Below are 14,925 nucleotides of genomic sequence, written 5' to 3'. Positions count from 1 at the left end.
CGCCTGCCTGCCAGTGTCACGGGCTATTGAGGTTCGGCTCACCTCGCGTTCCAGCGCTGGTGTGTTGAGTCTGCTGCTGGTGTCCCAAACTGTGGGCTCCCACGCTCTCCATGCAGGTCCACTGTGAATCACTAGTTCCAAAAGAGTTTCCTCTGCTGTTTCTTCCCCTACTCTTCCTTGAACCTGCAGTATCTCCACTTTTATTAAACTGTTTCTCCCCAGACTATCAGTGTGCTTCCTTCCTATTCCGCCATCTTGCCACTCTCTCTGATATACTTTTTAATTGACCTCTCTGCGTTTTGTTTTTCTTACCTTTGTGTCAAAAGCCCCTTAGTTCATCCCAACTTTTTCTGATTGCTCAAGTACTCTTCCTCCAATATCTAGGAAAATCATGTGGCTGGTAGTTCTTTCAACACACCACACAAAAGAATGCTCAGTAAATGCTTACTAAATAGTGAATGGGATGCCTTAGAAAGCTAGGGTGAACATTTAACCTACTTGGCCTTGGATGATTTCTGTTTATACATTTCAACCCTGTGTTATTAATATGTCTCTTTTATTATCAAATTTGTCTCTGAGCAACAAATTATACATTCATCTAATTGTGGCAGCTATCAAATAGATATCTATTTCATTATCTCTTCAACTAGGTAGTTCTTGGGGATCAGAAATTATATTTGTTTAATTTTGATATCCTCATTTATTCATTCAACTAAAAGAATGACTCTATCAAGATGCTGAGTTTTAATCTCAAAGGAAACATGTTTCTTGCCCTCCTGAATTTTCAATCTGGCAAGAAAAAGCAGTCTACACAAATAATATTGCCTGATATAGTAAACATTAGTGTGAAATGAATGGATACATTTAAGCATTCCTAATCCAGTAATTTTAATCCCATGAATTATAACTGACAAAAGTAATCACAAACAGAACTCCATGTCATCCTGCTTCCATTTACATTTCTACTTAAAATCTTAAAAATCAAACACCACACATATACCTAAGAATGCATAATATTTATATGCTATCTTGATATTAAATATGAGAAAAATAACCATACAGCAATAGCAACTTTGAATCTCCTTTCTTTTTTAGATAAGTTATAATCCTATGTATTTCTCTACAGTGAAGATTAGCATTGGAGATACTCTTCCTCTCCCTCATTTTTCATTTTAAAGATGAGAAATCTGGGGTTTTAGAAACTGAGCCCCAAGATAAAAGAAGTATTTCCTTTTTTAAAAATTTATTTTTTTTATTTGAAAGGCAGAGTTACATGAGAGGCACAGAGAAAGAAGTCTTCCATCCACTGGTTCACTCCCCAAATGGCTGCAATGGCCATAGTTAAGCTGATCCAAAGCCAGAAGCCAGGAAGTTCTGGGACTCCAATGTGGATGCAGGGTCCCAGGCATTTGGGCATCTTCTACTGCTTTCCCAGGCTAGAGCAGAAAGCTGGATTGGAACTGGAGCAGCAGGGACTTGAACCAGCACCCATATAGAATGTCCATGCTGAAGGCGGAGGCTTAGCTCACTATGCTAGAGTGCTGCTCCTGAAATATTTCTCTTTTTTTTAACTTTTATTTAATAAATATAAATTTCCAAAGTACGGTTTATGGATTACAATGGCTTTCCCCCCATAACTTCCCTCCCAACTGCAACCCTCCCCTCTCCCGCTCCCTCTCCCCTTCAATTCACATCAAGATTCATTGTCAATTATCTTTATATACAGAAGATCAATTTAGCATATATAAAGTAAAGATTTCAACAGTTTGCACCCACACAGAAACACAAAGTGAAAAATACTGTTTGAGTACTAGTTATAGCATTAATTCACATTGGACAACACATTAAGGACAGAGATCCTACATGAGCAGTAACTACACAGTGACTCCTGTTATTGCCTTAACAAATTGACACTCTTGTTTATGGCATCAGTAATCACCCTAGGATCTATTCATGAGTTGTCAAGGCTATGGAAGCATTTTGAGTTCAGCAACTCTGATCATATTTAGACAAGGTCGTAGTCAAAGTGGAAGTTCTCTCCTCCCTTCAGAGAAAGGGAGCTACTTCTTTGATGACCCATTCTTTCCACTGGGATCTCACTTGAAGAGATCTTTCATTTAGGGTTTTTTTTTTTTTTTTTTTTTTTGCCAGAGTGTTGGCTTTACATGCCTAAAATACTCTTATGGATTCTTCAGCCAGATCCAAATGCCTATATTTCACTTTGGTTGGCCTTTAACATAGACTTTTTGACCATATTTCCATGAGCAAATTCAATTCTAAACTCCACCTAAGCTTTCTCTTTGTAAATTGATATACTGCCTCCAGAATTAATCTAAGGTATAAATGTTACAAAGTAAGGCATTTACTCTACTAATCTGGCCCCCTAGGAGATACTTGGCAACGTTAGTCCAGTATGCAGTTCTCCTTTTTTTTTTTTTTTTTGTACTTGGTGAATTAGAGGGTGGTTTAAGATAATTTGAAAAGAAAAATAAACATCAACAAGACACAAATAAAAATTGTATTCTCAAATGTAGATGTTAAACTATGCCATGTACACCTGTGCTGAGTTACATTGAAATCGTTGTCATTCATTACTTGAGAGAAGCTGTCCAGGAATAAAGTAGCAGGGGATTTTCCTGAGGGAAACAGCGTGTGTGAGGGAACCGTGATTGGGACTCAGCAGCAGTGGCTGTCACTTCTTAAGATTTTGTTCAAGAAAGGAAGAACAGAACCTGACCCTTGAGATTTGGGGTGGGAAGGAAGGGAAGGAGGGATGTAAACAAAAGCAAACGACCTCTGGTTCCCAGCCTGTCTCCACCCACTGCACAGTGAAGCCCTAGGAGTGGTCAGTAAGGTCTATCCAGGAATGCCCTGGCCTGGACTCCATTTCCCAGAGTCACCCGGTGCTTAACGTCTTCCCGCTCTGAACACCTGTGCGTGTGCTTGTGGGAGAACGTGCGCATGCGTGCCTTTCCCTGTGGCTCAGGGCTGGGAACAGAGGAAGTTCATTTACTGATCAGAGAGGTCCCCGAGAGGCCGTGCTGCTCCTTCTCCCACATTCCCTGGGGAGTCTTGCTCTGCAAGTGCAATTGCAGGCAGTTGGGGAGCACACACCCCAGACCTGCCGCCCGCTGCTTCTGTGCCTCTGCATCTGCCACCGTGGGCCCCAAGTTCCAGCGACTTCTCCTGTCCCACACTCCCCGCTTTGCTCTCCAGGTGTCCTGAAGAAAGGGGACGTGCTCCCGAGATTTTCCACGGCAAGTATGGAGAACAGGAGGGGCATCTATGCATGTGTGCAAGAGGGGTGAGTGCGATGGTGGGTGGTGGCTCCCAGACATTGATCACTTGCTTCTCAGTGATCCTGGGAGCTTCTCCGGCAGCGTAAAGGCTGGAGCCCAGGTGTTGTGTCTCCCACCGCCGCTTCCCAGTCTCCCGACACTCGGCCAGTCCCACGGGCTGCCTCGCTCAAATTCTCCTTAAAGTACACTGGACGAGGAACGGCACAAGCAGGGCAGTTGAGAGCACGCTGAAGGAAGGAGTCCCATTCCCTAGATTTAAATAAGCCCAGTTCCCACTTTGGGTGGGTCAGAGAATGCCTTCTGGCTGGGCCTCCGGCTATATCCGCTGGTAGTTCCAGCTGGGCGAGGCTCGGTGTCCCTCAGCCAGAGCCCGAGGCAGTGGAGAGGTGGAGATGGAAGATCAGTGTAGGATCTGGCTCCTGGTCCCCATGCTGGACCCTGTGGACACATTTGACAGTTGGGGCACTATGTGTTTGGCTGACTTTCCCAGCAGCACGTGAAGCTTGTGCAGTAGCTTTGTGGATTGATCGCTCCTCCGTGTTTAATTAACAGACTTTTTCAATCTGGAGCTTGAGGCCATGGAAACATAGCTGATTTATTTTCCTACTTTTCGATTTCTGTCCTCAACCCTTCTTTCTTCTCATGTTATTAGGGATGTGAACTTTTTTTTATTTTTTTTTTATTTTTTTTTTTATCTTTTATTTAATGAATATAAATTTCCAAAGTACGTCTCATGGGTTACAATGGCTTTCCCCCCCATACCGTCCCTCCCACCCACCACCCTCCCCTTTCCCACTCCCTCTCCCCTTCCATTCACATCAAGATTCATTTTCGATTATCTTAGTATACAGAAGATCAGCTTAGTATACCTTAAGTAAGGATTTTAACAGTTTGTTCCCACACAGAAACATAAAGTGAAAAATAATAGATGATTTTTTTTTTTTAAATGATGATGAAATCAGATCAGACCTATTGTCATGTTTAATCCCAGTGAGAGTCAAGTTGGGAATTGATAGTTTCTTTTCTTTTTTTTTTTTTTTTTTAACAGAAGATCAGTTTAGTGTACATTAAGTAAAGATTTCAACAGTTTGCACCCCCATAGAAACACAAAGTGAAATATACTGTTTGAGTACTCGTTATAGCATTAAGCCTCAGTGTACAGCACATTAAGGACAGAGATCCTACATGAGGAGTAAGTGCACAGTGACTCCTGTTGTTGACTTTACCAATTGACACTCCTGTTTATGGCATCAGTAATCTGGGGATGTGAACTTTTATTACCTGCTGCTAATCCCTTTGCAAAGTGAGAAGTGAACTGAAATTAATGCAAGTCTACCATGTGAGTTAATGAGCTACTTCAATCTGGATTCTCATAGTAGAGAGCTACAAAAACATAAATACAGAAAAGTATCAATTTTTCTCTTCTAGTTCTTTACAGTCACTCAATGCTCCATCAAGCTGATTATCTTATAATCCATATGGTTTTAATTAAGAGGGTCAGTTACTTTTTAATTTTTTTATTTATTTATTTGAAAGGCAGAGTTACAGAGGCAAAGGCACAGAGAGAGAGAGAGGTCTCCCATCTGCTGGTTCACTCCCCAGATGGTCACAGTGGCCAGAACTGCATGGAAGTCAGGAGCTAGGAACTTCTTCCAAGTCTCCCACACAGATGCAGGGGACCAAGCACTTGGGCCATCTTCCACTGTTTTCCCAGGCCATAGCAGAGAGCTGGATCAGAAAGTGGAGCAGCCAGGTCTCAAACCAGCACCCTTATGGTTTTACCTGCTCAGCTACAACACCAGCTTCAAATTTCTTATTCTGAGTTCTGTGTTTAACCCCATGCCATTTTCAACATGGGAGGATTTTAGTGACAGATTTTCATAATGACTGTGGCCTATGGAAGCCTTTATACAAGGTGTTCATGTGAAGAGGGGTAAGGAAGAAAAGAGAAAATATGCTCCCCTCCCCCAAGAGAGATAGTATACTATACTTTTACTATACACAGTAGAGTAAAAGATGTGGCTTTGGACTGGCACTGTGACTCAGTATGTTAATCCTCTGCCTGTGGTGCCAGCATCCCATATGGGCACCCATTTGAGTCCCAGCTGCTCCTCCTCTGACCCATCTCTGCTATGGCCTGGGAAGGCATGTGGGAGGTCTCCATGTGGGAGACCCAGAAGAAGCTCCTGGCTTTAGATCAGTGCAGTTCTGGCCATTTTGGCCAACTGGGGAGTGAACCAGCAGAAGGAAGACCTTTCTGTCTGTCTTGTTACCTGTATTTCTACCTCTCAAATAAATAAATAAATAAAACATTTTTTAAAAAAAGAGAGACGTGGCCCTAAAAACTATTGCTATAGACTAACTTTCAGTATAATGAAGTTATCACTTGATTAACTGAGTGATTCATAGATTCTGTTAGAGTCCTGTTGTCACCAGATTACTAATCTGTGAAACTCATTTAGCATAGTAAGGTTATCTAGGAAGTAAGACTAGAAAGGGAATCCTGGATAGAGGTTGTTGGGGTAACATCTTCCTCTGAAACCCAGTGCGTTTTTGAGCTTTTCTCGCATGTACTCCCTATCACAGTGCTTGCGAGTGGACAAGCAGTTATGTGTTTCTGCTGAAAAGAGCTGCTTCACACCCAGGAAACAACTGTAAGACACTTTCTCAGCAACTATGTTGTGCATACATTAATACGAACTTGAAAACAGCCAAGAACAGGATTCCTGGACTACTCAGGCTAACTCACTGTCCTTGGCACATCATTCCCTGCTCTGCAATAAGTTTCTGGCAAGTTCTTTAACATTTTTAGGAGAGATATGTTTCACACAAGACACATAATCTGGTAATGTAGCAGTGATGTCTTTAAGGAAAGGTGCCATATGAGGAAGCATTCTGATGATGTCCATTCATTTTCCCATTTTTTTTTTCTAACAGGCAGAGTTAGACAGTGAGAGAGAGAGAGACAGACAGAAAGGTCTTCCTTCCATTGGTTCACCCCCCAAATGGCCGCTACGGCCGGCATGCTGCACTGATCCAAAGCCAGGAGCCAGGTGCTTCCTCCTGGTCTCCCATGTGGGTGCAGGGCCCAAGCACTTGGGCCATCCTCCATTGCCTTCCTGGGCCACAGCAGAGATCTGGACTGGAAGAGGAGCAACTGGGACAGGACTGGCACCTGAACTGGGACTAGAACCTGGAGTACCGGCACCACAGGCAGAGGATTAGCCTAGTGAGCCATGGCGCCGGCCCATTCATCTTCCCATTAATAACTTTCATTGATGTCTACCACAGGGTGGCAGTAGCAATCCTCCTTCTGAATTGCATCAAGCCAGGAGGATTCATCTACAGTTTATCTGAGCTTTCCTTGTATGAGGGAATAAACAAAATACTACATTGTATACAGTGTATTTTCTTTTAGATTCATTTTATTTACTTGAAAGGCAGATTTACAGAGAGATTGAAAGAGAGGTTCTCCATCCATTGGTTCACTCCTCAAATGGCCACAATGACTTGGGCTGGGCCAGGTGAACCCAGGAGCTAGGAGCTTCTTCTGGTTCTCACACTTGATTTCAGGGGCCCAAACACTTGGGCCATCATCCTCTGCTTTCCCAGTTGAATTAGTAGGGAGCTATATTGGAAATGGAGCAGCCAGGTCTTGAACCAGTGCCCATGTGGGGTGCTGGCACTGCCAGGACCTGCTGAACTTACTATACCAGTCCCATGTGCATTTTTTCAATGAGGGAGGGGTTAATTTTTTTCTAATATGACTCTCAAAATAAAGATTATAATGTGTAGTAGATGATGATTTTGGTTATATTTTGAGTTTCATTAAATTTCTATATTTTTGAAGTTAATGAGTACTAGTAGTTATTTTTTTTAAAGATTTATTTATTTTACTTGAAAGTCAGAGTTACACACAGAGAGAAGCAGAGGCAGAGAGAGAGAAGTCTTCCATCTGCTGGTTCACTCCCCAATTGGCTACAGTGTTTGGAGCTGTGCCGATCCAAAGCCAGGAGCCAGGAGCTTCTTCTGTGTAGTAGTTATCTTATGTTATCCTTGCTTTGGATAAACAAACTCTCTCCCATCCCTCATTTAAAATGCTTTTTAAAATAGGTTTATTTTGAGGACTTGCACTGTGGCATGGCAGGTGAGGCTGCCACCTACAGTGCTGTCATCCCATATGGGTGCTTGTTTGAGATCCAGCTTTCTGCCATGGCCTGGGAAAGCAGTGGAAGATGGCCCGAGTTCTTGGGTTCTACACCCACATGGGAGACCTGACAGAAGCTTCTGGCTCCTGGCTTCAGATAAATCCAGCTCTGACTATTGCAGCCATTTTCAGAGTGAATCAGTGCATGGAAGACCACTATCTGTGCCTCTGCCTCTCTGTAACTCTGCCTTTCAAATAAATAAATAATTTTTTACATGCTATACCACTGTGCTGACCCCAAGACCTAACAGGTTTTCTGGGTGCTTATCCTGGGATTCACTTTGAGCACTAAGCACAGTTATTCTGTGTGACTGAATATTTCATATTCCTTCTTATGGAAAACTTTTTCTCATGATCTGAGTGATTGGGCTACATGTGCCCATAGTGGAAACTAAAACTTAATTTGGCATTTGAACACCCAGCATACTGATTCCTGTAATCTTCTGAATTTATTCAGAAAATGTGTTTTGAAACATTTGGTCTGTGGGTAGGCAGGGCAGTTTTCCTGGATCCCCGTGAGAACTGATGAACTGATGGTGTGTTTCTACCCCACATTATATTCTGAAATTTACTTCCTTTTATTTTCTTAAAATAACTATATTTGAAATTTGCTCCCCCCTTCTGAAATGTTTGTGCTTCTGTCCTCCTTATCACCATGGACATGAGTAGCCCTTTTCCTTCCCTTTATGATGCTACAAGAGCAATGGGACATTGCAGCTCTCTCCCCTGGCAGCACATCTCCCTCAGTACGTCTCTTTGAATTAGACCCTGGGTTAACTTGGCTGCACAAAAGGCATATATCTAAACCCAGTGTACCTAATGAATGACAAGTCATCATAAAATCAATATGCCTTGTAAACCTCTCATCTCTTGCTTTGAAATGTGTTGTGAATGTGTCTTTTATGTCAGTGTCTACAAGCCGGAGACTTCCCACTTAAGACAGAAGGCTGCTGAGGGACAGCACAACTGTAGCTTTGTTCTGTTACTTTACTGTGGCTACTCTCTCACCCTTTCTCTTTATTTTATTAAGATTTAAAAATTTTTGTTTTAAAGCAGAGTTACAGAGAAAGAGGCAGACAGAAGGATGGGGATCTTGCATCTGCTGGTTCACTCAAGAGACTGCAATGAATAATCCTGGCCCAGCCTGGAAGTCCAACCAAGTGTCCCATGTTGGTGCAAGGACCCAAGTACTTGTGCCATCTTTTTCTGCTTCCCCAGTTGTGTTAGCAGGGAGCTGGATCAGAAGTGGAGCAGCTGTGACTCAAACTGGCACTCATGGGGCTGGCATTGCGGCACAATGGGGAAAGCCACCATTTGCAATGCCAGCTTCCCACATGGGCAGTAGTTCATGTCCCAGTTTCTCCACTTCTAACCTAGCTCCCTGCTGATGGCCTGAGAAAAGCAGCAGAGGATGACTCAAGTGTTTGGGCCATTGTAACTCATGTGTGAGACCCAGATGAAGTGCCTGGCTCCTGGTTTCTGTGTGCTTCAGCCCTGGCCATGGCAGCCATGGCAGATGGCATATCTCTCTCTCTCTCTTAGCATTTATTTATTTGCAAGGCAAAGATAGAGAAAGGGAGAGAATGAGAAAGAGATTTTCCATCTGCTGGTCTACTCCCTAGATGGCTGCAATGGCCAAGACTGGGCCAGGCCCAAGCCAGGCACCAAGAGCTTCATTCAGGTCTCGCACTTGGGTGGCAAGGACCCAGGTATTGGGCCATCTTCTACTTTTTCAGGGCCATTAGAAGAGAGCTGGATCAGAAGTGGAACAGCCAGGACATGAACTGGTGCCTATATGGGATACCAGCATTGCAGGCAGCAGCTTTACCTGCTAATCCACAATGGCATTCCATCTGACTCTCCCTCCTCTCTATAACTCTGACATTTTTTTTAAGATTTATTTTATTTATTTGACAGAGTTACTGATAGAGATAGAGACAGATAGAGAGGTCTTCAGTCTGCTGATTCACTTCCCAAATGGCCACAGTGGCCAGATCTGAGCTGATCTGAAGCCAGGAGCCAGTAGCTTCTTCCACATCTCCATATGGATATATGGCCAAGGACTTGGGCCATACTGTGCCACTTTCCAAAGCACATTAGCAGGCAGCTGGATTGGAAGTGGAGCAGCCAAGACCTGAACCAGGGACCATATGGGATGCAGCCCAGGGCCTCCACCAGCTGTGCCACAGCACTGGCCCCCAAAACTCTGACTTTCAAATAAATCAATCTATTTTAAAGGGTGGACACACATATTGGATCCCAGCATTTTATTTGGTGGTGGCTTAATCCACTGTGCCACAAAGCCAGCCCCACCCTTTATCCTGGTGACTTGTGTGTCAAGATCTTGATGATATCTGCTGAACAACTGTTGGTATTATGTTAGACTCTTCTGTTTTATTTTGGTTCTCATTTGTTGAGTTTATTTTGGCTGCCACTTTTGGGTAGCAAGCTGTGATGTCATCAGTGGCTAAAGCTGCTGTGTGTTAGGCTGGCACTGATTCTACCTTTCCATTTCTTCAAGTAGAAGTGGAAAATGAAATCCTCTCAAAACTAACATGCTACAAAGTAACAACTGGAAATCAAGCTTCCTTTCTTCTCACCTAACAGACCCAGCTGGTCTCTGTGTTTCTCGTTTTAGCCCAAACCTACATCAGATTCCTAGAGCAGAAGGAAGCTTATTTTTCAAGGCAGAATTCATAGATGTGGTTGTCCATTCACCTCTGAGAATTAAAGCCATCACTCTGCTTTTTGAATGGTTTTCAGTCTGTGGTGGTGCCATCTCTCACAGGAAGACAGATTCCTCACAGAAGAATACACCTAAGTGGAGAAAACTTTATGGAGTGGGTTTTCCAAAGCGAAATGGAATTCTGGCCTGGACATCCTTGAGATCATGATCAGCAGAGTGGGGAAATTCTTAGCTATGTCCATTCACATCCTTTCCTTTTTTGTTCATTATATTCCTCCCTTACATAGTGCTCTGTGCTCTCCTTCTGTTGCACACACACAAGGCGTGTCTGTGATTGAGGCTGTTTGTGTACCACTGCAGTATCTGGAGTTGCCTTTGTCTCCATCTCTAACTAGAAACTCAGATGCAGAGTGAGGAGGGGACTGCCAGCCGGCCACACAGGGTTTGGGCCCCTTGCTCCCTTACTTTTCTTCAGTGCAGGAGTAGCCTTGAACAGAGTTGCACTAGGTAGTATTATTTCTTTTAGATTTGAGTGCTTGGATAGCAAAAGAAATAAATATTTTTTGCTTATAGAAAAGATTGAGGAGGCACTACATAAAGTCAGCAGCAACTTTCTTGTCTCCTGTTACATGTCAAGATGAGTCAGAATATTGATGGCCATTTGCTAAATTTTTTAAAAAGTTAAAAATATTTATTTATTTATTGACAGGCAGAGTGGACAGTGAGAGAAAGAGATGGAGAGAAAGGTCTTCCTTTTTCCATTGGTTCACCCCACAATGGCTGCTGCAGCCAGCGCACTGCACTAATCCAAAGCCAGGAGCCAGGTGCTTCTCCTGGTCTCCCATGCAGGTGCAGGGCCCAAGGGCTTGGGCCATCCTCCACTGCCCTCCTGGGCCACAGTTAAGAGCTAGACTGCAAGAGGAGCAACCGGGACAGAATCTGGTGCCCCAACCGGGACTAGAACCTGGGGTGCTAGCACCATAGGCAGAGGATTAGCCTATTGAGCCGCGGTGCCAGCCAATATTTATTTGAAAGGCAGAGTTACAAAGAGAGAGAGAGATGTAAATCATTTATCCACTGTTTCACACCCCTAATGGCCACAGCAGCTGGGGTTGGAACTGGATTAAAGTCAGGAGCCAGTATCTTCTTCCACATTTCCCATGTGGGTGTAGGAGCACAAGCACCATTCTTTGCAGCTTTCCTAGGCACATGAAGGAGCTGGATCAGAAGTAGAGCTGCTGTGGCCTGGGAATGCAGTGGAGGATGGCCCAAGTCCTTAGGCCCTGCACCTGCATGGGAGACCAGGAGAAGCACTTGGCTCCTGAATTCAGATCAGCATGGTGTGCCAGCTGCAGCGACCATTGGAGGGTGAACCAACTGAAAAGGAAGACCTTTCTCTGTGTCTCTCTCTCACTGTCTACTCTACCTGTCAAAAAAAAAAAAAAGAAAAAGGAAAAAAAAAGAAAAAAAGAAATAGAGCAGGTGGGACATGGACTCATGCACAATATAGAATACCAGCATCATAGGCAACAGCTTTTCCACTATGCTATACCATCTTTTTTTTTTTAATTTAATTTAATTTTATTTTATTTGAGTTAGAGAGATGCAGAAGCAGAAAGAGAGGAAGAAAGGTCTTCCATCTTCTGGTTTACTCCCCAGATGGCTGCAGTGGCTGGAGCTACCCCAAACTGAAGTCAAGAGCTGGGAGCCTCTTCCAGTTATCCCACATGTGTGCAGGGGCCCAAGGACTTGGGTCATCTTCTACTGCTTCCCCAGACCTTAGAAAGAGCTGGATCAGAAATGGAGCAGCCGAGACTCAAAGCAGCACCCATAAGGGATGTCAGCAATGCAGGCAGCAGCTTTTTCTGCTAGGACACAGTACCAGCACCTCTATTGTCTGTTTTATGGAAATATATATTTATGGGATATTAGAAGGCCATTCAGGTACTCCCTACAAAGCATTTTAAAATAATGATTGACAGTCTGCAAGACTGTTTCCAAAGGGAGAGAGCTGCAGGGACAGAGAGGCAGTGATGATGAAATGGTATGAGGAACAAGGGAAGATGGGAAGGCCAGAAGAAATCTTGAAAAGTATTCCAAAGGATAAAGTAATAGGACACAGGTCATTTGTACAGATTGCCAAAATTAACCTTTTCTACTTTATGGTTTTCTTTTTTTTATTTGAATTAGAGATAATTTCTAACATAATTTGTGATATACTTGACTCACTTTTCAGTTTTTTTCTTACAGATAGATGTGCTTATAAGATGTAGAGGGGCTGGTACCTATATCGGCAGCAGTTCTAGCCTCAGCTTCTCCTCTTCTGATCTGGCTCTCAGCTATGGCCTGGGAAAACAGTAGAAGATGGCTCAAGTGCTTAGGCCCTTGTACCCAAGGGGGCACAGAAAAGAAGCTCTTGGCTTCAGATCAGTGAAGCTCCATCTGTTATAGCCATTTGGAGTGTGAACCAGCAGGTAGAAGACCTTTATCTCTGTCTCTTCCTCTCACTGTCTATAATTTGACCTCTCAAATAAATAAATAAAATCTTAAAAAATAAGCTATAGAGAAGCACTGTAATTAAATGCAATAGTACACTCCTAAATATGCAGTTAACATTAATTTTCTTTTAACATCTATTTAATGAATATAAATTTCCAAAGTACAGCTTATGGATTACAATGGCTTCCCCCCCATAACTTCCCTCCCAACTACAACCCTCCCCTCTCCTGCACCCTCTCCCCTTCCATTCACATCAAGATTCATTGTCAATTATCTTTATATACAGAAGATCAATTTAGCATATGTTAAGTAAAGATTTCAACAGTTTGCACCCACATAGAAACACAAAGTGAAAAATACTGTTTGAGACTCGTTATAGCATTAAATCACAATGTACAGCACACTAAGGACAGAGATCCTACATGAGGAGTAAGTGCACAGTGACTCCTGTTATTGACTTAACAAATTGACACTCTTGTTTATGGCCTCAGTAATCACCCTAGGCTCTTGTCATGAGTTGTCAAGGCTATGGAAGCATTTTGAGTTCAGCAACTCTGATCATATTTAGACAAGGTCGTAGTCAAAGTGGAAGTTCTCTCCTCCCTTCAGAGAAAGGTAACTACTTCTTTGATGACCTATTCTTTCCAATGGGATCTCACTCTCAGAGATCTTTTGTTTGGTTTTTTTTTTTTTTTTTTTTCCAGAGTGTTTGGCTTTCCATGCCTGAAATACTCTCATGGGCTTTTTAGCCAGATCTGAATGCCTTAAGGGCTGATTCTGAGGCCAGAGTGCTGTTTAGCACATCTGCCATTCTATGAGTCTGCTGTGTATCCTGCATCTCAAGTTGAATTGTTCTCTCCACCCCTTTTTTTTTTATTCTATCTGTTAGTATTTTCAGACACTGTCTTGTTTATGTTATCCCTTTGACTCGTAGTCCTCTCAGTGTGATCAATTGTGAACAGCAATTGATCACTTGGACTAGTGATATGGCATTGGTATATGCCACCTTGATTGGATTGAATTGGAATCCCCTGGTATGTTTCTAACTCTACCATTTGGGGCAAGTCCAATTGAGCATGTCCCAAATTGTACATCTCTTCCCTCTCTTATTCCCACTCTTAGATTTAACAGGGATCACATTTCAGTTAAATTTCAACACTTAAGAATAACTCTGTATTAATTACAGAATTCAACCAATAGTATTAAGTAGAAAACCAAAAATACTAAAAGGAATAAAGTATCAAATTGTACATCAACAGTCAGAGCAAAGGCTGATCAAGTCACCATTTCTTGTAGTGTCCATTTTAGTTCAACAGGTTTCCTTTTTGGTGCGCGGTTAGTTGTCACCGATCAGGGAGAACATATGGTATTTGTCCCTTTGTGACTTGCTTATTTCACTCAGCATGATGTGTTCCAGATTCCTCCATTTTGTTATAAATGGCCTGATTTCATTGTTTTTTACTGCAGTATAGTATTCTAAAGAGTACATATCACATATTTCATCATCATTTAAAAAAAATCATCTATTATTTTTCACTTTATGTTTCTGTGTGGGAGCAAACTGTTGAAATCCTTACTTAAGGTATACTAAGCTGATCTTCTGTATATTAAGATAATCGAAAATGAATCTTGATGTGAATGGAAGGGGAGAGGGAGTGGGAAAGGGGAGGGTTGTGGGTGGGAGGGACGGTATGGGGGGGAAGCCATTGTAACCCATGAGTCGTACTTTGGAAATTTATATTCATTAAATAAAAGATAAAAAAAAAGAGTACATATCACATAATTTCTTTATCCAGTCTACTGTTGATGGGCATTTGGGTTGACTCCAGGTCTTGGTTATTGTGAATTGAGCTGCAATAAACATTAGGGTGAAGACCGCTTTTTTGTTTGCCAATTTAATTTTCTTTGGGTAAATTCCAAGGAGTGGGATGGCTGGGTTGTATGGTAGGGTTATCTTCAGGTTTCTGAGGAATCTTCAGACTGACCTCCATAGTGGCTTGACCAGTTTGCATTCCCACCAACAGTGGGTTAGTGTCCCTTTTTCCCCACATCCTCTCCAGCATCTATTGTTGGTAGATTTCTGAATGTGAGCCATTCTAACCGGGGTGAGGTGAAACCTCATTGTGGTTTTGACTTGCATTTCCCTGATTGCTAGCGACCTTGAACATTTTTTCATGTGCCTGTTGGCCATTTGGATTTCCTCTTTTGAAAAATGTCTATTGAGGTCCTTGGCC

At 42.7% G+C, this 14,925-nt stretch overlaps 2 protein-coding genes across 2 annotated transcripts in view; one reads left to right on the top strand and one right to left on the bottom strand.

Moving 5' to 3' along the window:
* The window catches only part of LOC100344946 (uncharacterized), a 147,342-nt gene that overhangs the window by 128,626 nt on the left and 3,791 nt on the right, over positions 1-14,925 (bottom strand). The window lies entirely within an intron of this gene.
* Positions 2,905-14,925, top strand: part of LOC100348297 (uncharacterized) — a 50,318-nt gene continuing 38,297 nt past the window's right edge. The window contains 1 exon segment of the mRNA XM_089301829.1: positions 2,905-3,257. The gene's annotated coding sequence lies outside the window, so the exon portion shown is untranslated.

Source organism: Oryctolagus cuniculus, chromosome 8 (assembly GCF_051225735.1).
Source record: "Oryctolagus cuniculus isolate XC-2025 breed Fujian yellow rabbit chromosome 8, ASM5122573v1, whole genome shotgun sequence".
Classification (NCBI taxonomy): domain Eukaryota; kingdom Metazoa; phylum Chordata; class Mammalia; order Lagomorpha; family Leporidae; genus Oryctolagus; species Oryctolagus cuniculus.
Note: the sequence above shows the minus strand (reverse complement) of the source record. Positions and strands in the feature narration are given on the sequence as shown.